Source organism: Struthio camelus, chromosome 2 (assembly GCF_040807025.1).
Source record: "Struthio camelus isolate bStrCam1 chromosome 2, bStrCam1.hap1, whole genome shotgun sequence".
Lineage (NCBI taxonomy): Eukaryota > Metazoa > Chordata > Aves > Struthioniformes > Struthionidae > Struthio > Struthio camelus.
Genome location: NC_090943.1, coordinates 95,969,935 through 95,993,794, shown reverse-complemented (window position 1 = coordinate 95,993,794; position 23,860 = coordinate 95,969,935). Strand labels below are relative to the sequence as shown.

At 40.6% G+C, this 23,860-nt stretch overlaps 1 long non-coding RNA gene across 4 annotated transcripts in view; it reads left to right on the top strand.

Annotated features, from left to right (window-relative positions):
* Nucleotides 1–23,860, top strand: part of LOC138065966 (uncharacterized) — a 270,768-nt gene that overhangs the window by 190,035 nt on the left and 56,873 nt on the right. For all 4 annotated transcript variants that reach the window (XR_011139033.1, XR_011139032.1, XR_011139030.1 and 1 more), the window contains one exon: nt 18,240–18,412. This is a non-coding gene — a long non-coding RNA (uncharacterized lncRNA). The remainder of the gene's footprint in view (nt 1–18,239; nt 18,413–23,860) is intronic.

Sequence of the window (23,860 nt, the reverse complement as noted above, 5' to 3'; positions counted from 1 at the left end):
GCCAATTACTGTGGGGTGAGTTCTTATAAATTCGTAGCGCTGGTTACTGCCTCAGTGCATGCATTTGACCTATGGTTAATGTTGAAGTGCTGGGAAGCAGTTCAGCAGTCAGCAAACTGCTGTGTGCCAAGTGTGTACTCTGGCAATACCCAAGAGTACCTGATGGCCTGGAAATTCCCACACTTCTCCCTGGTGCACATGCTCTTATCATTGCAGATAGTATAATATATTGCATGACGTGAATGAGCAGATATGTTTCAAATTATATGCTTAATCTGAGAAAGACAGAGTTCTGTCATGAATGCAGCTCTTTAAAATAAGGAATCAATAATAAATTTCAAATGTAAAATAGACAATAAGGTTGGTGGGTGTGCTTGTCTGTCAAAAACTGGTTAATCTGGCTTTGGTCTTGCTCATATTTTGTACCTAAAAGTAACTTTGTAGACATAAATTAAAGCAGGCAAATATCTGCTTAATCTGAGGCCACAGCAGGTAATAAGAAACCTTTTCTTAAAGAATTCTATCTTTAGCTATTTCCTTGAGGAGAGGACAGGAGTAAAACAAGGAGAGAGGGTTTTAAAAAGTGAGCACTTCATATTTTAAATTATTCCCTGAAGTTGTACCACTGCAAACAAAATTTTATGATTAATCCCTGCATTCAGAAAATTGATGCAGAGTGGTCCTTGGAGCTGCACAAGGAGCATGCTCAAAAGACCTCCCTTTTCAGTCCTGGACAGGTAGATAATGCTGCCTATTTGCAGAGTTTTCCGTTCTTCCTAACAGTTTACCTAGGGAATTCCTAGGGAACAGGAAAAATATCACTGATAGTATAATCTAGTTACCTTAAGCAAGTAACAAGGTCTTAAATGCAGTCGTTTTAAGTTTTTGAGAAATGTGATTATTTAAATACAAAGGTACGAAGGGATAAATTTTCAAAGCGTTGCCTGGAGGATTAGGTGTATTTCTGTTTTTGTAGTGAGAGAAGTAGTAGGCTTTAGACCTTGTCCTGTATTTGCAAGTGCACTTTCAATGAGATCTGAGGGCATCTAAGTTTAGAAAGCTTTGCTTTAGGAGGCCCAGAATGAACTTTAAAAGGTATGTTTAGTCCTCAAAGCTTGGCTTGCATTTTCACTTTCCTTGTTGGTTCAAGGTGAAGAGAACATTGTTTGCTCGCAGGCTTTTCATTACTGTTGAAGGGAAATCGCAAGAACAATCAGCTCTCATGAAGGTTTGAATTTCTTTTTATAACAAAAATTCATGTAAATAGGTGTGTGTATGCAAACTAGGCATAGCTTTAGGGATCCTGTTAAATTGCCAGTATACGTTCCAGGTGCAGTAAAGTTGGACAGCTCTGGGTTATGTGCAGCACTCTTAGTTGTATGAGTAACACTTAGAAACGTTGCTTGTTCTTTCCGGCAATAAGGGCTAGATGCCAAGGGGACAGGCTAATATACTTTAGATTTTTATTTTTTTGGAAGCTGTGGAAGCAATTTATGGAACATATCTTCTTTATTTCTTATGAACTGTTTTTACCTCAGGATTGTTCTTAAAATATCGCACAAACAGCTATGCAGTCAATGTCTTTTAGCTAGGTGCATTAGCTATTCTCTTTGAAGTAGGTGTGCCATGCAAGCCTGTCAGCACTTTCAGACATCAGTGAGATGTCTGCGTGCCTTTGACTTACTAGGAACGATGCTTGCTACTGATTCCTTTCATTCTGTTTAAAGCAGAGCTATTACAGTGCAGGTCCTCTTTAGGATATCTGCTAAGACAGAGAAACACAACTTTAGCTGCAGTGGAGTGAGCCAACCACAGTTTACCTGAATCTGGAGGACCACAGTGAAGTAGGACGCTTCCCTACGCAAAAAAAACAAGTGCGAGGGCTGCTTGCAGATCCTTAAAGAAGTCAATGGCTTCTTAGATGATTACCTTTTGGTATTAAGGAACCTCTGGCGAGTGGCCATGGCTGATGAGATAGAAATTTCAACTTTATTTGATCACTGGTAGCTACAAATGACTGACCTCAGCCATCTCATATAATGTCATCTCATAACTCAGCTATGAGCCTGCCTGAGCTGGCTGCATCCCCACTCTGTTTGCTGGAGCCTGGTGTAATGAGCTGTGCTGATTTTACTGCGTGTTTGTCTGGGAAGGGAAGAAGTGACAAATTCAGATAGAGATGCAAGTTCTGACTGCAAGAATGCTTTGTTCCCAGTGAAAACGGGGAGAGTTGGGACACGGTACCTAGGGAACTGGTAGCATGAAAGCAAAAGTTTGATATCAAGCACTGAGGCAGGCATCGCTGTGTACTGGGATGGTCAAGCTGCTGTACATCACAGTGCAAACGTGGGAGCCCTAGTAGAGGACTGCATCATGTGTTAAAACAACATACAAGATCTCAACAGAAACACTGAAACTTTGCAAATAAGCATCCTGAACCGAGTTTGCAGTACCTAGTGATAGGCTGTCACAACGTTTTCACCCATGACAGTGTTGTACCCCACTTTTGGAAATGGTGACTGAGATATTCCCCCAAGTCTCTACCTTCTCCAGATGTATTCAGGGCTGTTCTGGCTGCCAGTGGCAATCCTTGGTATAGCTTTCAGTCACAGAGTTCATAAAACTAGCCACAGCAAACAAATTAAGCTGAACTGGAAATCAGGAAGACCAGTGGGTCTTGCAGTGTGTGGGACATGTATCCACGCACACCCTCAGAAAAGGCTATGAGGACGCTTGTTCTGTGTGGAAGAAGTGTGGTAGATGTTTCTACTGTGGAGTAGACAGCTGAAGCTTGCACGTGCAGCCAGTACCCTTAGCTTTTATGTCAATGAAGCATTAATGTTACAGAGTAGTCTTTTGGCTATTCTTTGAAGGTGCAAACTAGTAAGAAAATATGAATTAAAAAGGTCCCTAAAGAGTCCTTTCAAAAGAGACGTGCTTTGCGCTCATCTGTTGATCTGTTGAAAATCTCTGTTACAGAGAATAAGAGTAAAAATTGTTGAAGTACCGGAGAGTAAATAAATACAAGACTGCATAGATGTTTGTAGCCCTGTGCGTCAAGTCAGAGATTGTTTATTGTGGGGTTATATCCGCAAAGCAGCTGTTTGGAATAGCTTGTTGTACCAGTTCTACAAGATTTTCTGAAAGAATCAAGATACGAAGCTTTCTGTTTGCTGCCAATGTTTCTGCTTCACGCAGGAGCCCTGCATCTTTGCACCCTGTGCTTGGAGTCCTTATGCCTGGAGAAAGAACTCTCTCTCAGGAATGAATCTATCTCAAGTCCAAACTAAAGGAAAAAAATCTTTCTTTGAATTTTTTGTTTTCCTTTCAGAAGCAGGGAGTTCAGAGCAAGGGAGAAATGTTAGAAATTGAGTGGGCTTTAGAGCATATGTTTAGCTATAATCATTCTTATACACCCATGCATCTCTCTCCTTTTATTACCAGTCCTCCATGAAATGTGGAGATTAGCACTAGTCATGCGGAAGTGTTTAAAAATGCAAGCAATGACAATAGGAAGTGTCATACAGTAATGGAATAAGTACGGCAAAATTACAAAGACAGCAGCTATTCATTAATAAATTAGAACCTTGTAGGTTTTTTCTTTTTTTTTTTTTTTTTTTTAGCTGATGGGTTCTAACTTGCAAATGATACTGTTCTGGAAGTAACTTTATAATTTCCCTTTCACCCCTTTCAAAAAAAAAGATCCCTTTTAATCATAGACTGAGTCATGTGTTTACCCCCCCCATCCCCCCGTTTCAGAAGTAAATTGAATATAAAGAGTTAGAGGCACCACTGCCTCCAAGTGACAGGTGGAGAACTGTGAGGTGTAACCCAGGGCTTTGAGCAAGCCGTGGCACCCCACTGTGCGTTTCACCCACTCTCAGCTGACTGCAAATGCTGGCATCACGTATGAGGTAGCCAAAACACAATATGAAAAAAGGGCTAGCCAAAGCATACGATACGCTCGGGTAACTTTGGGTGGCATTTCCTTGGTTTGCTCATCCTCAGCGCTGCCCGGCTCTGCGCCGAGGTGCTCTCGGGAGGTTGGCATCAGCTCGGCACGGGATTCCCTGGTACTGGGCTGTGACTCCAGGCTTGGCAGAGGGCAGCTCTGCCTCCCTCTCCTTTTTGATCTCTCGGTTCCTTTCAGATCACCACCCAGCAGATCTCTGCAGTCATGTTTTTCATTTAAAAGCATTCAGGGCAGCTGACATGAAGGGCCACCCAGCGTTTCTGCGGGAGCAGCTGCAGGAGCAGGACTCTCCTTGGCCAGAGCAGAGCATGTTCTCACTTATCTGCGTTGCATATGGGTGGCCACAGATCCCTTGGGAAAGCGCATTTTCTCACTGTCTGGAGGTGGCAGCTATTGTCTGCCTTTCCAGCTTTGCCGTTTGAAATAGTTTTCTTCTGCTTCCTGTTTCTCTGAGTTGCGTGCATTTAGTTAACGATCTTGAAACAACACATGGGATAAAACCTTTCACATCTACAGTTCTGTTATGGAGGCACCAGCTTAACGAGAAACATTATTATTATTACTAAAGAAAATCCCTGTTCCTTTCTCCATCCCCTGCCCCTTTTCCTCTCTCCTTTTTCCCAGCTGAGGACTATAGGTGACTTTTGCGTGTAATATATTTTTCTGATCCGCTCTCTGAAGGGTATGTCCCCTGATCTTCAGTACAAAAATGTCATTTCTTATTAAATTTTTATGAACTGAGCTTATTAACCTGACTTTCATTTTGTGTAAACTGTAATTAAAATGTATGAAGAATTTGACTTGCAGCGTGCCCTTCTGGGTTTATTGTTGGGTCTGTCTTAGCAGCATGCATCAAGAGCACACTGTGAGATTGATTTTAAAGGGAGACTCAGGTCATTTCACAGGGGGCAATTGGAGCCTTTGAATGAAGGACCCATGAATGCCTTTTCCTTTTGACAAGATTTCTGCTGCTATGGAGGGCACCAGGATAGAGCACTGGCTGGAAATGCAAAGAATGAGCCCAGATCACAGCCTGCTTTAGCAAAGTCAACACATTCCTAGTCTCTGAATAACTACTTTATTAGGTGGTGTTTTAAATTTCCTTTTTCCCTTTTTTTTTTTTTTTAGGAGCGTCAGTGCAGAAGGTACAGGGGAGTGACATTGTGCATGACATTTCTTGAAACGTTACTAGAGGAAAGTGAAAACTGTTGTTGTTCTGTATAACCTGTGAAGATAAATTTGGTTGGAGCCCAGGCAACCAGTTGGATTTGGGATACTTGAGGTAGTCTGGGAAGATGTCGGTTCACTGAGTGTGTTCAGGGCCTTTATTTCTCCAGTCTAAGATAGTTACCGCTATGCTTTGAAAGTTCCTTTCTGTCACTCTTAGGTCAATATAATCCTTGTAATAGTTGCGCATGTGTAGATACTTCTATGATGAAAATCTTTTTCTGCCCTTACATATGTCCAAAGGCACATTTGACATTGAGAATGTCATGTGAAAATAGCTTTCAGAGGCAATCGCCCATTATATGGGTGGCACAGCACATCTCACATGGATTTGGCACATCTCTGATTGAAGGGGATGCTGCCTCTGCCTGTCTTTCCGATTTCAATCTGAAATGTTTAAAACGGACCATTTTCTCATTCTGATGTATATTTTCCCCTTCCCTCGAGTTATACCAGGATAGCCAACTTGTAAATGATATTTTGCCAGCAGTATTTGCAGGGAGGTTTGCTTGCGTGTTTTATTTCAAGCTACGTTTCTGTTATAATATGATCACCTATGACTCTCAGCCTTTATTTTTTTGGTATTAACTTTCTAGCTGCCTTTTTTCCTGGAGAAAAAATTGGAATCGTGATAGATGCGTATGATATGGTTGAGCCCTTCTCCAAAGCAAGTAAGGGTTCAGAGAGAGTTTAACCACACAATTACTAAGCAAATTTGATCTTGTTGATGATAGGCGGAATTTCTGATACTGACACTTTCTGAAGATGGAATTTTCAATATTTTAATTTATCCATTGTGAAGTTTTTTTGTTTGGGTTTTTTTGGGTTTTTTTTGGCTTTTGACTGCTGATCTGAGTATCTCTAGTTCTGCATTTATACTCTATGGTGTACTCTGTGTACAACCCAGAACTCATATACTGAACAGGAAAGCTCAGTGTAGTTGCCCTCATATTTTTAATCTCCCTTTGCCCAGGTTTTGAAAGCAAGGCTAATGTGTTGCATGCTTGTCAGCTGATTGAAAGAACATTTAGAAACGTCACTAGGCTAAAATGGATGTACTCTGTGGGCTCCAACGTGACCTATCTATTAATGGAAGAGTGTGAATTTACTCACTTTTTGAGGGTAGGAGATAGAGGAGAGCGGTTGATATTTTACTGCTGGATTTCCATCCCTGTGTTTCCTCTGAGATGTTTTGGCTCTTCTTCTTCTTCTTTCTTTCGTTCGGCGTATGTCACTTTCTCAACTCACTTCTGTTTATGAGGCATCCTCCTTCACGAACGACTAAATCTGATACCGTTGCGGGGGGGGGAAAGGAGGCTGAAAACGAGACAGACGATTTGCATCTACCTGCCCACGCAGCAGGCCGCAGGCAGCCACGGGGAACGGCATTTCCTCCCTCAGCCGCGGTCGCGGTGGGACCGCCGAGCTCTGGCCCGCGACGCAGCTACGCACCTTGCCGTTTCGGGGCAGCAGGAGGTGGGCGGCTGGTCGCAGGCTCTTCCTCCCTGCCGCGTTGCACTAATTGAAATATCGCTGAATTGATTTCTTCTTGCCTTCCATAGGTCTTTGATCCACGCTGGGGTTTATCATACCATAAGGCAATGCGCAGCTTAGTGCAGGAGCAGGGGGAAAAAGTTCACTTTTTTTCTGCAGCAGATTAAATGTGGCCTTTCATGACATCCAGTTTTTCGGATGCGACAAAATGGAGTTTCTGGTGACAATCCCTGGGGTAGCCTGTCAGTTTAGGGGAACTGTGTCTTTGCACTCAAACAGCTTCTGGTATGTGCCCTAATTAATTAGAGTATAATCTAACCAAAGAAACCTCCTCTTTTTCCTCAGATAGCGGTTTGCTCAGATGATTTCTCATTTAAAAACACAGTAAGACTGTTTCTTTTGATGCTATTATCTTTCTTTCCCTTGTGTGGGTGTAAGCCAGCCACATTATAAATGCAGTGTAGCCAGACAGTTTCTGAGCTGTGGACAAGTACCAGGATCTTTGAGCCAGGAGGCCCTTCCAGATGATCTCAGATGAGTTGGGCTGCATTCCCAACGAGGGCACCCCTTTTTCTACCAAAGCAAAAGCCACCTTTTAAGCACACCCACATGCAACTTGTTTTGGGGCAGATGCCTGAAATGTCAGTGTTGCTTGTTGCTTTGCTGAGAGTATAGCATAAGGCTGGCAAATACCTAAACTGTAACATACTCAGCGGCTGAGTGCACGGGGTTTATTTAAGGGAGGAGAGTGCTATTTATGGAAAGAATGTGGTTTATTATTATTTTTTTCCCTAAAGTGGGAATGTTTCTATGGGGTTTGGCAGGTTCTTCTATACACTCTGTGAACAGATGAGAGAAAGGGGTGTTTTTTTTTGCAGACTTTCCATACATTTGTGTCTGTTTTCTCACCTCAGGTGTTAAAACTTACGGATTATATTATCTTTTATGTTTATATTTTACTCACTAGCTTTTGTGCAATATTTTTAATCTTCTTTTCTTTTATAATCAAGTAATGCATTTTTCTCTCTTTCATAGTAGTGGTATGTTGATAATCTGAATTAAGTGCAAATTATTGATGTGTGCTGATTAGGAGTGATATGAGAAAAAGACATTCTAGGTCTTGCGAATGCTTCACTATACTAAATTGCTGGTTTTAAAGTTCATTTCATTGCATTTAAAGTAAAACGTTTAAAATAAGCATGGATAGCTAGAAAGGTTGCCACACTGCTTAAAAAAAGATTATGCTATCATATGAGATATTTGATTGTCATTGTGTCAATTATGGCTCGTCAGGCAACATTAGTCTTTGATGTCTGGCATTTATCAAAGAAATTACACTGCTCAGACATTTGTAGTACTTGCATGTTTGTTAGTTGCAGGGTAAAGTAAGATATTCTGCTCTGGCAAAAAGAGCCTCTGCAGTCCAATATCAGCAGTTCTTGGCAAGACTGGTAAACTTTCTCATGAATCAAGAAAACGCTGTATCAGTTTTTCATGTGGTCCTGGGGGAGTCTGCAGTTGCCCATGTTAGGAAGTAGACTTGCAGAATGGTAACTTGCAGTGCAGCATGCAGAATACCAAGCTTTTGCACAAAATATTGCATGCTCAGAATTTTGAAATTCTTACTTGTTCTCGTCTCCAAGGGAGGTCTAAAATCCTTTTGAGAGCAGTTGCGCCTTCCTGCCCATTTGAAGATTTCTGTTAGATTTTGGAGTGAGTGACACAGGAAAATGGCTGAACAGAAGGACATCCTGTGGAAAGCGGGTTGTCTGCCCTTTCACGCTTAAGAAATAGTTAGCTATTGGACGCTACACCCACTTTGAAAGTTGGAGACACTTACATTTTCATTGAAACCCTTAAGCAGTTTCCTCTGATGAAAACCATTTTCTTTAGAAAAGAAAAGAAATGAAAAAAAAGAAAACTATAACTGATTTTTTTCCTAATGACTTTATCTAGGAGCTTTCAGAGTGCCTAGCTTTGCAAGTTCTGATTTTTTTTTTTTTTTTGATTGCTTTACAAAATCATAGGCTGTTTCTGTGGTGAGCGTGCATCTGTGCTGGCTTTCACTGAGCTTTGGAAATAGGTCAGGAATTAAAGCTCCGGCTTTGTGGTTCTGAGGAAAGCCCTTCAGAAATTCCCTCAGACATAAGAAGGTAAAGAGGGGTCACTGGGAATACTGTTCAAGCATATATAGGTTGTATGGTGTCTCCTATCTGCATGGGTGTGCATCTTTATTCCATACACACACATACGGATGAGCTTTTGAAATTGTTTTTTGTCAACACTTGCTTAGAAAGGGCGAGTTGCTAAAGGAAAGAGATAGTCATGGGAACGCATTAAGAGAAATGCTCTGCGGTTATGTGGCAGTGGTAACTCTTAAGCTTAACTATGTGTCCTAAGCTCAGCTCTATTGTTTCGTGCACCTCTGCAAAAAAACCCCCTATGCGAGCCTTCCATTTACTGTGCGGTTGCATTTCCATGGAAACCGGCAGGCAACAAACCTTATTCGCACATCATGCCTGGCTAAGTACAGATAGAGGTCGCAGGCTGGCATTTGCCCTCTTGTATTTTACAAGCACTTCTAAGATGGAGGGAGCGAGAAGAGGGATAGTGGGCTGCAGAGGAAGGGAGGAGGAAACAGGCTGCCCAGGGAGGGAAGACGGCCAGCAAAGTGGGAAAAGAAATGAGCAGAAATCAACCATTTTGCCCTGCCCGCAAATGTTACAGTTTTGCTGTAAATGAAATGAATAATTGCCTCTATCGCAGCGGGAGGTGCTTGGACCGTTCCTCGTCGCTTTGCCCTGGGCTGTTGGGAGCAGCTCTGGGTGAGGAGGCGCGCGCCGACGCAGCCGTATGCGACGCGCGCCTGCAGCTCCCTCACATAGGAATAAACCTGGACGCAGTTTCCATAGCTTTTCCTGAATCTAAAGCCATAGGAAAAAACCCTCGCTAAAGGGAATGCAACCAAACCAAGCCCAGCGTTTGCTGTAAATGGAATTGTCCTATTCTTGTCCTGCCCTTCCTCCCGGGGATGTTATACAGCAGGATTCCCGTGTGCGAGGCTTTTTCATTAGAGAAGAGCAGGAGGGCAAAAGGGAAAATAGGATGGGATGAGAGAGAATTTTTCCTCCCCCTTTACCCCCCCCCCCAACACATTTTTCTTTCCTTTGGCATAAGCAGCTTCTTCCATCTCACCCCAAGTCCCTTATTTATTAGACCTGCAGGCGGCCTTTAGCCAGCTTCATAACAGCCTGGCCTTTCGCTATCCTAAAACATTAATTTTCAGGCCTGCTGCGTAGGCATGCCACCTTCACGGTGTGTGCAATTGTTCCTTTTTGGAGACCGGGTTACGGAGGGGGGCCCTTGTTCACCGACGCCCCCCGCGCCACCCTCTCGGCGCGCGCAGGGAGGCGAATGACATTTCCAGCTGCCGTAAAGAGGACCCGTTTCTTAGTCACGGATGTCGCAAAGTTGGTTTTTTTGCCAAAGGTAAAGGTGGCTAAAGGACTCAAAATCCAAGTGCGATACGAATTGTGAATAATGCACCAGATCAGCACAGTTTTAAAAATACATCTCCCTGTGCTGGTGAATATTTCGCCACGTGTTTTTCTTCTCCTCTCTCTGCCTTCCAGGCAACCTGTGAGGCCTGTGGGCAGTGTGCCACAGTGTCAAAATATTTTAGGCATTAAGCCATTTCTTTGGGAGTTGGTATTTATCTGAAACTATATGTACTTAATAATCTCAATGTACTGTAGATTGAAGATGCCTTTTGTTATGCATAAATACTTTCAAATCTTGGACCTCCCTTTCATAAATGTGCAATAACAGAATTAGGCTTGGCCCCTGCGAGAGGCGGATGGCAGTCAAGTTGTTGTTTAAAAATTTGCAGAGGGGAAGTTCAGGGCCGATGGAGGGTGCCGGGGGTGAAGGCCTCCACTGGCCAAGGAGAATTACCACTGTTGTCACCTCCACGCAGTGCGCTGCCCTGCAGCGACCGACCTGTGCGCGTCCTCGTTATTCCTGCGGGGGACACGGGGAGGGCACGAGCCGTTGGGGGCAGGTAGCAGGACAGGCTGTGCCTGTGCACTTGTGTTGTTCCTCAGCTGTGAGATATGTTGGCATTTTTGTCAGGCTTTGTGTTTGGTCGTTTTGAAGTGCAAAGCACTGGTGGTCACACTCACAACTGGACTCTGTAACGGCTTCGTTTTGAGTCCATCGCTCCTGTGAGAGATCGGATGCAGGTAACTCATATATCTCTGTGTCCTTTGACACTGCTCATACGAGTGCGGCACAGCTACGCCTTGAAGCATGGCCTGTTTTCATCTTGCTGTGTGGCTTTATCTCCTTTGCCTGCCCTCGCCTGGGACGGTAATGGTAATGTTTGGTAAAACCACAATTATTCCCCTGCCACGTGCTCCCCGTCAGCAGGGTGAGATCACTGCCATGAAGTCACCGGCTTACAATACGGCGTCAGTCCAGCCCCAGCGTAGTCCAGCCACACGTGGCTTGTTGTCACGTACGTGTGTAGCTGCTAGCTGCGTCTTCATGTTGGTGGTGCACTGAAAAGGAGGGGTTGTCCTTTTCTCTTTGATTAGTCTCCTCTCTAATTCAAAAGGAGTCTTCCCTTGAGGGAGTTTTTCTTCATTTGTTTTGTTAGTGTGTATTTTTCCTGAATTACAACCTTATTTCCCTGTGTAGGTCCTAGAAAAAAGAAATAGACCGAAAAAGATTTGTGTTCTCACTCTTTCAACGTGAGGCTGAAAACGTTTGGGTTTTTGAAAAAAGTACTTTTCTGAAAGTCAACTCTGTTGTATTTTCTACTCTTTCCTGCAACTTGTAAAATATCACTGCCAAGAGAAATGACCAGTGACTGAAGCAATGGAAAAAACAGAGACAAATCTCTGTTTCCATGTTGTTATTGTTGTTATTATATCTAGCCCTCTTTTTCTGAAAATGTAAATCATGGAAGTAAGTGTGCACTGAAGTTCAGAAATGAACATGTACACTCTTTTTAACATAAAATACTTGTATAAAGATTACCTTGATACACATGCTTTATTTGTTAAATGAGTGAGTGAAATTTGGCATGCTTCTTAAAAAGCCTTTTGCCAGTCTTTCCTCATATTCTTAGGTCATGCCTTTGCATAATGATGTGATCCCTGGTGGGCAGAAATAATTCAGCCTAAATACGAATAATGACAGTGTTCATGGTGAACTGATCATGACATTCTCCCTTGAGCATTTCTCTTTGGGAAATACATCTTTAAGCCATGAGACTTGCAACAGTATTGAGTTTGAGAGTAAGAACAGCACAGGAACAGACTGGGTGAGGGAGGAAGCGAACACTTGTTTTGCAAGGTCCATCATAAAAAATAAAAAAAACTTTGTAATGGTGTGTGTGTGACACCACACACGCGCATGTGCACATGCACACGCACAGTTCACTGCATCTAAAAGGGTATATGCCTGCACAAAACCCACTGGAGTCCTATGAGGAAAATCCTAATCTGCAAGAAACTGGGTGAAATGAATAGAAAAAGAAAGGGTACACCAGCTCTTTTGGAATAAAAAAACCCCCAGAGGCCTCCACTGTTGATTTGCCTTTCTGATGACTGAGCTGGGAAAAATTTCTGAGCAATTAAAAAAAAAAAAAAAAAAAAAGTCGAGGAGGAGGAAGAAAGAACCAAGCAGATGCTTTTAAATATGTTGGAATCAGGCACGTGTTAACCTAGATTTCGATTTGAATCATCTCTTGGGTGGAGGATGAAGAGGAGCACGTTAACTGTTGAGATCACGTTTAAATAGTAACATGATGTAAAGACCTGTCATGCCAGAATGAGCTACTTTCATCACACTTCATCTGTTTCCATTATTTCTAAGTTTTGGTATCTTTGAAGGTTAAATTTAGATAGATAAATTAATACTAAGTAAAAAGGGATGTGTGAAAAATGAAGGCCTTCCCACTGCAACTTAAAAAGACAAGTGCCTGGGGTTAAATACTTGCAGTAGTTGTATGTAGGAATAATTTGGACACTATAGTTTTGACTAAAGGTAAGTTTAAAGTACTGTGGTCATGCTGTTTAGGTGTGTAGGATGCAACTGCTTTGTGTTGAAGCAAAAATGTGTTTACAGGAAGCCGAGTAAATAGGAAAGGAGTATCTGTGGTTCAAGGGAGAAGGATTATGACTAATGTTCCAATGACTTTAGTAAACTAAAAGTATGGGAAGTTGGTTGTGGGCTAAGAAAACTACGAGTACTCAGACTTGGTTTAAATTCAGTCTCCCAAAATTTATTTGAATGTGCACATAGAAATCCAAATATTGTAGTGATAGAAGAGCTGACACTCTTTGCAGTCTGAGAATGTCATTTTTAGGACACTGCAAAATGGTTGAAGAACCGGAACACCAAACTAGTCTTCTGTAGTGTAAAATCATTTCTGTAGTAAAAATCAACCAGGAGAACAGGCAACTTGATTTAGTTTGGAATAAGGTGACACTAAGAAAGGATGGGACACCTAAATGCTTGTTACTTAAGGTCGTTCTAGCATGATGGAGATTGTCTGCAAGATTCTGAGCACGTGCCAGATAATCATGCCATCCTCAAAAAGGGCAAATGAAAATCATGTCAAACATGTTAGCCTTCTGATATGTGGTTTATTGTGAATTCATTCAGATATTTTTCATAGAATAAGTTTTTCTAAACAGTATTAGCCTTATCATGCAAGATGTCTCAATTAAGGAAAATACAAAGCATATTGAAATTGTACAGTTTCTTCTGCTAACGTCTAACTAATCTACAGCTGAAAGGGTTTAAACTAATCTTGTAGAGCAGAAGCATGTTAAAAATTGTTAGTGGTACTGAGTCCAGAATTTGACCCATGCTTTTCAAAACAGTTTGTAAAAGTAGTTTCACACAGTGCATGTCCAAATTTTTTTAAACTGTATATTGCATTTTATCTAACACTTGTAAGAATTTGTAACCAGAGACTATAGATCAGTTATATTTCTGCTTTCTTTGGATGGCTTAGCTGGAACAGAGAGAGCAAAAAACCAGCATAGATGCCTAAAATATTTTCTTTCATTTGTATAACAAAGCTATATAAAAGTTCCAGCTGAAAGTGGGGTCCCACATTATTTGATATTGTGCAAAAGCACAGTGCAGTGTAAGAAGAGAGAGCACAAAGAGCATATGTGGTAAGATATCTGACCTGAGAAAGTCATATGAAGAGTTTGAGGAGGAAGGAGTAAGAATGACTACATTAAATTGATTTCGCTACTGTAAAAACTGTTTGGAGGTTTGCTTAAATTGTTATGATTTTGCTTTCCTTTCCAGGAGGAGGGGTGTGGGAAGCCTGATTTTAAGCTGAAGTCACCCAGAAGGGTTGCAGTCTTTCCAGATTCTTTTGCTTTATCTCAGGCGCTGTAATCCAGTGGTCTATGACAAGAGAAGAATTTCACTCAGTCACAGCCTAGAAATATCAAATGTTCCCTTGACAAACAACACTGAACTCTTTATTGACACAGTGAAGCATTCTTTTCATAAACAGACACTTGAGTTTCTCAGTATAATATCTGTAGTGTTGCACAGTGTAATATTTATATGCACAAAATGTGTAATTGAATACTTAGGACCGATTCAGAGCTGCTGTAGTGGATATGACTTCTCTGATGTCAAATGATTTGCACATGCCTGCATCACGGCTGAATGTGAGCTCTTAGCTTTTCGAAGTTCTGTTGCTGAAGATACTAAGGCAACTGTTTTGGAAGTTTGTTTCCTAATCGTATCACTCCTTTTCCACTAAGGATGTGGCTTTGATCAGTTATTCACTTACATGCCCTCAAACAGGTCTACACATTTAAAACCTTTCTTTGTTCAGTTAGTACCTAAGCCACAAATCTGCCGTATCAGCTTCTGCAGAAAGTGTGAGGGAAATGTTGGTTACAATTCCACACTCCTCCAAAACAAGAAACAACATTAAGGAAAACAATCAGGATGTCTGAATTTTTTTATCTTCTAATAATGTTCTCAGTGTTAGAATATCTTCACGAGAAAGCCCTTTTCTGGTCATCCAATACCTCAGCTTTGTCTCAGTGTTTAACCAGCTGTAAAGGGCGTTTTATTGCCTTGTATATTCTTCTACCATATAACTTACCACTTAAGTAAATCACTTCAGATAGATGACTCTAAACTGAAGAGTTTTTTTTTTTTTTAATTTAATTCAACTGTGGTCAGGGATTCACATAAACCAGTGCACTGAAAGCAAGCAGCAATCTGTATTGCAGTGTTTGTAGGGTTTTCACACCCCATGAGTAATGTACCATCCTGTGTACTGTGCCGCAAAAGAGCAACTGGCTGCTGTACGCGAGGAGGCTGCTTGCTAGCTAACAGGCATGGCTTATTTGAACCTAGTTGCAGGATATAACATCTTTGCAGTCAATTACCGATTTTGCTCTTTAAAAAGGTCTAGATTCTTCATGATCCTGATTCAGCAGAACACTTCAATACACGTTCAAAGTTAAATACTTGTTTAAAGTTGTGTTTAAGAAAGACATGAAGTGTCATGCTTGAGGTTAAACAAGCACGTGCGTTCCCAAATCGGGACCTAACATGTAACGGTTCTTATAAGTTTCCAGGAATCTTGAATATCCTGAAATACTGACTTTGCAACTTCCCTAGCTAAGCATAATCTAGAATTCCAAAAACAAAATCAAGCCATATTACCATGAAGCATTCTGGAAAGTCTTCTAAAATCCATTTTCCAGTCATCAGTGATGCGTGTCTAGTCAGAGAAATTCTAGCAGAATGTTTATGTTTTGGTAACCTTAAAAAAAAAAAAAAGAGATTATGCAAGCCTATTTTGCAGGAAACTGAGTTGAAAGGAACCAAATATTTGATAAAATTAATTCATTTTTTTGGAGATGGAGAAGCAGAAGAAAGAACAGTAACTGAATTGCTATCCACCTCCTGATTATAATATTCTTCAGAGTACAGTGTGGTATTTTGTGGCCTGCTTCTTTTGACTAAGTAAAGAAACGGATGTTAGGAGCACCAGAAGCCAAGTTTTTACTTTAGTATTTTATTTAATGTGTGTTGTTTTCCCCACATTTATTTCCTAATGTATAACATCCAGTTATTGTAATGTACTACTGATTATTATAGTGTTAGAAGGATGTTTTTGCTCCAGTTTAGCAAGCTAAAAGCAGAATCAAAGCTATTCTCTCATTGATTGTGGGTAATTTACACACATAACCACTATGTTGCTTGTGAAGTGGGCCTAAACATCTTACTATGATTTCTAAACATGACATTTTCTGTAGTAGTGTATTAGATCGTCATAGTTCGTTACTTCATCTTCTGTAATGATAGATTCTGGTCTTCTCTTATTCCCGCTGAAGACAGTGCAAAGCTCTAGCTGACTGCGGTGAGTATAGACTCAGGCCTCGAATAATTTTTAAGCAGAATTTCTTGCAAGTGATAAATTGATGAAGCATTCTATGAACGTGGACTGTTTCATTCTTCCTTTTATTTACTTACTCTGTTATATTAGAGAGAGAGCAAACTGAAATAAGTTTTCTGGTGTGGGAGACACCTTAATCATCATATTTGGTTTCAGTTGGAATTGGGCTGAAGAGGTATTTTAATTTATTCTGAACTGAACAAGACAGCCAAAACAACATTGGAGGAATGGAGAAGCACACTGTAGCTGAGAAAGCGATACTTTCTGCGTACAGAAGCTGCCTAAAACTGCCTGGCATTGGACTGCAGGTAACAGGCTGCAGACCAGGTGCAGTGCCTCCCTGCAGACCAGCTAGGACGCGCCTGGAGTCGGAGATCTTGGGGTTTGTCTCCAATTTCTACTCTCTAATTCTGCAGATCTGTCACGGCTAAGGTTCTGCAGCTTTACAGGTTCCCACGTTTTGGATCTCTTTGGGAAATTTCAGTTTTAGTTAGTGTAACGCTTGAAAGCCCCAGTAGTGCGGAATTGGAAGCAGTGAAATCCACACCCGCTGCAGCCGGTCGGAAACGCGCACAAAGTTCAGTGAGAGCCCTGCCCTTCCTTGATTTACCCCAAATGTCCATATGTTTCAGATGAAGCATTTGGGGTTCAGTGATGCAAAGCTTTTTTGATGAAGGCATTATCAGCAAAATGGTCAGCCCTTCCCAAATATGAGCAAACCTGAGCTGGGAGGCTGCATCAGTGAACTTCGGAAAAATTTGGACCACATGTGAACTCTGCCACTCATCAAATATAAATAATCCTATTCAGACCCTTACAGCTGTGCTGAAACAGAGCTTTTGAAAAGAGTGAACTTGGATCATGGTTTTATGGCTATCTCTAAAATATTTTATTGCTGTTTTATGACACCAGAGTGTAAATTATGGGGCTGTAAAAGCTTGCAGTGTGAAGGTTTTATCTTTTGCTTATGTACAAAACATAAATAGTATCCTTTTGTTTTTAGGATAAATATAAAAAATACAGCTTAGGAAGCAGAAGGCTTCCTTTGAACACCTTACTCAATTTTTTTTTTTTTTAAAGTGTGGGTACGTTTATATGTGTTGATGGTACATAATTCTCAGTCACTTGATATAGGGCAAACAGAAAAAAGGTGCGTAGGGAAAAAAATAAGTGTGTGTGTATGTATGTGTGTTGTGCATATGTAGATATCACTAGTACTGCTGTAGCACTCTTAAGGACTGCAGAGGAAATGTATTTTATTAGATGAACTGATACAGTGGAGAAAATACACATCCTTTGGGAGCATGAGTTCTTTTTTTGGGTTTGAAACAAACCTTATAAAATTTGTGTGTAAATACAATGAATTGGTTTATACTACATGTATAAACACACATGCATGCCTACACAAGTGCAGTTACATATGGGCAGCAACAGCAACAACATTAACTAATTTTTATTATCATTGCATGGCTCAGTTTTCCATTTTTTGGGATATGAATGGTACAAAATGAAAATGTTTAGCCTCCTACTGCATTTTTACAGCTAACGTGAAACTGTGTAATTCAAGAAATGTATTATATTTTTGAGTCAATAGGATTAAAAATGTATTCCCATTGGTTATGATATCATCAGGATTCATCCGTAGTTTACCTCAGCTTTATCTCTTGGGTTTCGCATCCGGTACTCCTTCAGATTTTGCTCCGTTCCATGTTGAGATGACTCATCGTCATTTCCTTCTTCCACTATCTCATGTTGGGTGACCGTGGGGCAGAAAAATTGTTTTCCTATGCTCCTTTTAGTTAAGGTTCTTGTTCCAGTAGACTCATTCAGATAAATTATTTCATCAGCTTTGAAACAGTTATTTTATAGCTGTGAACCTCAGGTTATCCCTCTGCCCCCAACACTGTAAAGTGTCCTTTACAGTCTTTGAGAAAAATGTCATTTTATGCTGCTTGGAATGAAATTGAGGTGTTTGCGGTTCTCCTGTTGTCCAAGACTTGAAGGACTGGGGAGGGATGTATGAGGCTATAGTTGTGAAACGTGTCATTTTTAGCCATGTTAAGTGAACGTTGTTCTGATTTCTTACAGGTGGTCCTTTATTTTGCTATGAGATTCAGACTGATCACTTTGCCAGCTGTCAAGGCAAATGTTGCTGTGTAGACTTTAGTCTCAACGACACTTAGTTTCCTGGTGATGGGTGTCTTCAAAGGACTGGACAGAACAAACTTCCTACTGCATCTGCATTTTAGGTTCTCTGCTCTGTAAGTATGCTGTGCCGTCTGGCATTTCCAAGCTTGTTAACCAGGAATGTTTTGACTTAAGAGCATCTGGAAAATTTATAGTAATGGTTTTGATATGATTTGATACCTTTTAGGTGAATGAAACTTTGTATCTGGCTAAAATAAGCATGAAAGGTATTTTTATATTGATTTATTAGTCCCTATATTTGGCCAAATTTTCCATGATTGTTAGAGAAATCAGTATTTTTCTTGTAGTACATCACACACATGCTGTAAACAGCATGAAGACAATATTTGTTAGGTAGCATCTGATAAAATTCGTTGTCTTTCCACTATGTCCAACAGGAAAGGTTAGGAGATGTTTTAATTACCTTGAAGATAACGTTTCATAAGACTTATAAGGTGTTGAGAGGTGTCTCTGAACGTAGAGAGACAGGAATGTTTAAGCAGTGTTATGTGTATAGGTGTATATTTTCCAACTTTAAGAAAGATGTGTTTGCAACCTAACTGCACTAACTTTTGCTGAAATAAACATTTCTTGGGAAGAATTTAGCTGAATGGTTATTTTTGGTCTGGCAAAGAGGAAACTGACTGAGTGACTGTCATTACCCTGATGCTGATTACTGGAATTGACCAGCTTAAGGGCAATTTTTTTTGTTTAAAAACAAAACTGGTCTTTCTGGGTCCGACGGTGATTTAGAGAGGGAGGAGCTCTAGACCACTTACCAAAAAGAAAAAAAAAAAGTCTCATAGGCAGAAGCGTTTCGTGAACCCCACATGATGTGGGATTTAGGGAATTAGCAGGATGATTCAGACATAACATCATGACATTTATTCCCGCTCCTGAGAATTTTCCTTAAGGACTGAAACTTGATTCCTGCACTTGATCAAAACCAAATACCCCTTCCGCCCCACCTTTTCCCTTCTTTTTTTTTTGACTGGAAAGTAAGAAATTCGAATGTAATAAACCTAACATTAAGCCTTGGCACACACTGTAGAGTCCAGCATAACCTCAGGATCAGAGAAGTGCTACGTTAGCAGGCATTTGCACCCCTCCTCCCCAGCAGCTCTTCACTGATATGTTGTTGGATCGCTCCTCCCTTTTCTTCCCCCTGCTCCATACTGAGACATATGCCAGCAGCTGAAAGCAAAGGCTAAAAGGTGGTTCAAAGTGTTCCCTTTCTATTTTTTATTAGAAAGTGGGACAGAAGGGAGAGAGCCCTGCCATGTGTATTGGAATACTAATACATATTTTATATATAATGTATTTCCTAGACCAAGAGCATTGATTGAACGCTCCCAGAGTATTCGAAAGTTATGATCTTACAGCCCTGCTGCTCTCTTGATGTAACTCTGGTTCTGTTTTCCCATATGGAGAGGAGGAAAAAAAAAGACCAAAAATACCCCTTATGGTATCAGCTGCAATGTCTGTCTTTCACATAGTAGAATGTGAAAATTTCCCAGGGTAGGCGCAGGGAATTAGTTCATGATTGACCGGTTTCATGTTCCTTTCCCCTTCATTGCTCCTTATCAAAAAAACAAGCGAAACAAGGAAAACCCAAAATATATCCTTTAGGCAGGAAATAAAGCAAAATTTTGGGAGGCTCAGTGCTTGTCCAGATTGCAGTTGAGTTTAAATGCACACATGTGCACATACTTTACTGCTTTCTCCCTCTTAGGAGTGCTTCCCTTTGTGCTCCTCTTCCTGATATGATTTATAGATTCCTTTGACATGATCTTTAACAGCTCTAAATTTATAGTGCGATTTTTTTTTTCCCTTGGCCGTTCTTCTTTAATACCTGCCAACTTTTTCGTTCATTTCCTTGGTCCCTCCTTTGCTCCTTGGATTGGAATACTCCCTTAGTGTGCTGTTGTATTTCCTGGTCCCTAGTTGCACCTAGTAATGCCATCTACCTGGGATTTTCTTGTTTTTCTTTTTTTTGGGTGTGGGGGAGTTATTTATTTATTTGTGGGGGAGGGGCACGTTATTCTTTTTCTGGGCCTCCTTGCCAAATTTGGAACAATTCTGGTGAACCTGTCTATAACCTCTGTCTCTCCTGCATCTTATTTTATAGAGTCTCTGTGGACTTCTTTTAAAATTCATCAGAGTTCATTTGATTGATTGTTTCAAGTCTCCCTGCTGTTCTGATCCTATCTCACAGCTGCTTTTCATACTGTTTCTTCAGTTTTTGGATAATCACTAATGCTCCCTTCCAGACAGAGTAAATATACAAAATACCTAGTAGAGTTTCCCTTTGGCTGGCACAGCTCTAGACAGTTAGATCCACAGCTGCATTATTTGTAGTATTTTAAAGCCAAATCCAATTCGATAGGATGATCAGACTGGCTGCCTGCAATATGTTGTCTTTCACCTCATTCCTGATTCGCATTTTATTACAGCAGATGCTGCCAACATCCTTGTCTCTTATGCACTTCTATAGTTCTGTGTCTCTCCTCCCTTTCCTCTAGTTGATGTTTCACCAGTGTTTGGGCTGTTAAAGTCCTGTTTAAATCCATATCCAGTTTTGTTTTCATTACACAGAGTTGGCAACTCTGCCCAGTGGTTCCTTTCCATTCTCCACCTTCCTTTTGTTTTCTGTCTTAAATATATTCAAGGGGGAAACAGGAGGAGGGATGGAAAAGGAAGGGTTCGGTCTAGACTTCCAAAGCAATTTCCCTTTCCCTAAAGAGCACAGCTCATTTCCCAGCTGTAGTGCTTTGGAAGGAAGTTGCTCATTTCTTCTTAGCGCTGGCTTTCCTGAAATTTGTTGAGTCAAAGCGCAGCTACTAGGAGACGTCCAGAGGACCGTAAACACGAATGTACGACTGTTCTTCCCTTCCTTGCTTCTGAGGAGAAGAATAAGCAGAGGTTAATGCGGAAAGGAGAGGGCGATCCAGATAAGCAGCCACAGGTTTGCAATATTGAAAGAAAAGAGACAAAAAGTTGTCCTTGGTATTATTCATGCACATACCTGTACCTGGGTTTTCCTGCATCATGGGGCCTCAAAGGGCTTATTTTTGAAACAAATGTCTTAGGGACAGAAAACCGACAAACGTGGAGGATCATTACTTGTCTAAACGTTAATTACTAGGTTTGTCTTTGCAAAAATGAGTTAGTTTGTCTGTAACTTCAATTTTTCATAATATTACATTCAGCCAAAGACAGAAGAGATTTTTTTCTTCAAAATGCATGTGTATTTCCTAAACAACTGTTCATGAGTAGTTTCCCACCACTCCTTTTAATACCCATGCATCCACTCTTACCAAGTTTCTGTGATTGCTTTACATCGAACTAATAAATTACTTTAAGTCAAATTAGAAACAGGCTGTAAAGAGTAGCATAGATTTGACTGAGCAAATTTCCTTGTGTGGTTTAGAGATACTCTCTGCTTAGATTTTTTTAGGTGAGTTAAACCCATTCTAACTGGAAGGGAAACACTTCAAAATTATCACCTCATCATGATTTTTTTTTTTAACCTGTCAGCTCCGTGGTGTTTCTACTTTATTTATTTAGTTGCTCCCACGTGTCTTTGCTTGGTACTTCAGAGATGAGACTTCTTCTGTGTTAAGAATGTTGGGAAACTTGGACAGGAAGATAAACTGCAATCTGATTAGGTGCTCATTTAAAATAATTGTTTCATCCATTCAGTTTGGGTTTTGCTTAGCAAGACAAGATTGTGGTGCATATTGTCATGACACCTGTAATTGTAGTTCAGTGCCTGAATAATTGATTACTATTTCTGAGTCTGAAGAAGCCAATAACTGATTTTATGTGTTACTTGTCAGAAATACGCAATAGAAACGTTAGAGTCATAGCTCAAAACTTCTCGGATATTACAGCTGCACAGGACTTTTATCTTGCACCACACGTTTCAGGTTTGAAATAAGTTTGTGTGGTGGTGGTGGTGGTGGTTTTTTTAGTGGATGAATAGACCAAGATATTGCCTTTTCATTTAGTCTCAAAAATGGAAGTTCTACAAACCTCATATGCAGAGGAGCTGTAAAAGATCTGCTTTCCAAACTCCTCGGTGTGAATTCCCAACTACAGAAAACCTTTCTGCTATTAGGTACAAACACATCATACTGCATGTCTGCTCTTCTCCACCTCAATGTTATTTTTTCTTGTGAACAAAAACACTAAAATTGCAAAGAGGTTTTGTATGGGTAGGCATGCTGATGGGGAGTAGTTACTACATTGACATTGATCATTGTTCCCACCCTTCCAGTGGATAATGCCAAACCATTGGAGCCCTCAAAAATTGGGAGTTGGTATCTAGTGTAGGAAATTTTGAAAAGGAGAGCCAGAAGACATTACGGTATATTTTGTTATCCTAGCTGTCTCTCTGGGTGACACTCTTATGGACCCCATGCTGCAGATTATAGATTTCTGGTCAGGGTGGGAGATGCTTCCTCTCACTTACTGCCAAATTGCAGGAGGCTGAATTGGTACTTCTGCCTCATCCAGATGTACCTCTGGAGTGAACAGAAGTGGAGCTGGTAGTGAAGGTGCTTGATTCAGTTACAACCTTATTATAATCTATCTGGATGTGTTCAACAGCTTGGCTTGGATGTTCAACAGTTGAGGCTGGTTGGGAGAATCTCTGCTGTGTTAAAAAGTGTGCTGGCAGTGCCAGATAATCCAGATGAAATGGAGGTGAAACTTTTCATTGTGTTTTTCCGATCATGCACTGCAATGCTTGGGGAGTCGGAGGAGCTGACTTTTCTGACATGAATAGAGTTTTTGAGTGTTTTTGGGCAAGTTACTGCTCAATCTTGCAGGAAGCAGGGCAGTTCCAAACTAAAACTGGTTGTATGGAAAGTCAGGATTTGAAGCAATGCTATGCTAAGTGCTGAATTAGGTGGCTCAAAATACATGGAGGGATACATGGAAATTAAAAGAAAAAAAAATATTTAGTTTTGTGGCCCATCACCTGGTAGGAGTCCAGAGGTCAAGCTGTATTCCAGGATATGTCAATGCTGTGTTGTACGGCCTTGGATAATTAACTGCATTTCAGAATTTCTAAGATCTTATATTTGTGAAATGAGGGCAATAAGTAAAGCCCTTTGAGATCTAGGGAGAAAAGATGCTATATAAGAACTGAAATTGTCATTGTTAATGATATGATCATTGATTTGTTCTCAAGTAATTTTATCTGATGTAAAAACTGAAGTTTATTTCTGTGGACAGTGTAAAATGCATAAAAACCACTATTATGATAACTTTGAAGGTACTGTTTAGAGGCAGCACATAAAGATTTTGTATTCTTTGCTTTGTTCTGACATTTAACATAATCTGTAGCAGTAAAGGCCTTAGAGATCAATGAATTTTAGCAGGAATTTTGTAGCACTTTCCCAGTAAATGATCAACAAATGAAAGACACCATTTCAAAAGAAAACCAGCATTTACTTTCTGTTTCTGAAGTTCTTTCATACTTTGCAAAGCAGGATGGAAGGGGCTAGATCTAGTAA